Raw genomic sequence first — 2,012 nt, 5'->3', positions numbered from 1 at the left:
TCCTGAGACCTTACTGAATTCATTTATCATTACTAGTAGTTTTTGGGGTAGAGTCTTTAGGGTTTTCTATATATGGTATCATGTTATTCTGCCAATAGTGAACGTTTTACTTCTTTTGTACCAATTTGGATGCCTTGTATTCCTTTTTCTTGTCTGATGGCTGCACCTAGGACTTCTGGTACTATGTTGAATAAAAGTGGTGAGAGTGGACATCCTTGTCTTGTTGCTGACACTAGGAGGGGAAAGCTTTCAGTTTTTCCACATTGAGTATGATGTTCACTGTGGGATTTTCGTATATGGCTTTTATTATGTTGAGGTATGTTTCCTCTGAACCAACTTTGTTGAAGGTTTTTACCATAAATGGATCTTATAATTTGTAAATGCTTTCTCTGCATCTTTCTAAATGATGACATGGTTCCTTTTTTTAGGTCACTGAAAAATTGTTTATTCAGGGGTTAATGGTTTATGTAGTTAGTTCAATATTTATGTAATTTAAAATTATGAATTACCTGTGAGTAATCTAGATATCTACAATACAGACATTTGTGTAAACTACTATATTTCTTGGTATTTAACATAATTGGACTTCTCTAACTTCCAATTATGAGTCAAATAAAACATTAAACTTTCAAAGTTACACCTTTGGGAGTTCACAAATTCCTAGTTGTTCAAGTTTCTATATTTACCTATATACCTTCTTATAGGAGGAAGCCGCACCCCACAAACAAAAAGTTTTAATCTGCCCTTCACAATGGGTACCAAATCATCATAATGTACACTTTAAATATCTTACAATATTGTCCACTATGCCCCAATACAATAAAGCTGAAAAAAATGAAATCCCACACTAAAGTCTTAATCTGAACCAATGCTGAGTAATAGAGCAATAGAAGGCCTTTTATTCATCGCATGAGCAAAAATATAGAATATATTTTTAATTAATTTTCCCCTAAAGAGAATATACTTTGTATTTAGATAAATAAGAGATTCGATGTTGGGAGTTGCTTTTGGAGAATGATCAATCAGCGCCTTATTAATGGAAGGATACTGATACAAGGGACCGTCGCCTCTGGGATGCATTAACTAACCTTGGTACTTCCAGTTACTTTAACCATAAATCAGACTTTCCAGCTTCAATTTGAAGAATAGCCATTGTCTTTTCATAATTCTTTTCAGGGCCATCGAAGAAAGTTCTGGAAATCCATCTTGATATAGGATGCTTGAAACATTCCCAGTGTTCCAGGATTTGGCCTTCTGGAATTTCTGCTAACTCAAGCTTCACCAATGAATATATTCACCAGAGTTATGCCAATTGCTACTGGAATCCCACTCAACAAAAATGTAGAATTTCATTAAACTCAAATAACACCTGTCATAGAATCCAGAAGGTTTGGTGATAAACAGTCTTTTCTCATCGTTTCCACTGTGTCGCACTGAGCTGCAGTCTTCAGAAAGCCATGGGTGAGGAAGCCCCTGAATCCAAGCTGAGTGCCGAGACAGTGGCCAGAGAGAGCGGACACTGCAGTGACAGAAACCCACTGTAATGAACTCATGACCACCATGGCTACTGCAAGCAATTCTGATCATATGGTTCTTATCCTTTCTTTTATTAAAGTGGTAAATCACGTTGGTTGATTTGTAAATATTGAACCACTCTTGTATCCTATGACTAAACCCCCTTGATTGTGGTGAATTATTTTTTAAGTGTATTGTTGGATTCAGTTTGATAATATTTTCTTGAGGATTTTCACACCTATGTTCATCAAAGTGATTGGCCTGTACTTCTCTCTCTCTCTCTCTCTCTCTCTCTCTCTCTCTCTCTCTCTCTGTAATGTCTTTATCTGGCTTTAGTATCAGGCTACTACTGGCCTCCTAGAATGAATTTGGAAGATTTCCTTCCCCTTGTATTCCTTTTTGGAATAGTTTGAGAAGATTAGGTATTAACCCTTCTTTAAATGTTTGGTAGAATTCACCTGTGAAGTCATCTGGTCCTGGACTTTTGTTTCTTGGGA

At 36.3% G+C, this 2,012-nt stretch overlaps 1 pseudogene; it reads right to left on the bottom strand.

Annotated features, from left to right (window-relative positions):
- Positions 1–855: 855 nt before the first annotated feature.
- On the bottom strand, positions 856–1,562 carry LOC115506836 (annotated as a pseudogene).
- Between the last annotated feature and the right edge of the window lie 450 nt (positions 1,563–2,012).

Source organism: Lynx canadensis, chromosome X (assembly GCF_007474595.2).
Source record: "Lynx canadensis isolate LIC74 chromosome X, mLynCan4.pri.v2, whole genome shotgun sequence".
Lineage (NCBI taxonomy): Eukaryota > Metazoa > Chordata > Mammalia > Carnivora > Felidae > Lynx > Lynx canadensis.
Note: the sequence above shows the minus strand (reverse complement) of the source record. Positions and strands in the feature narration are given on the sequence as shown.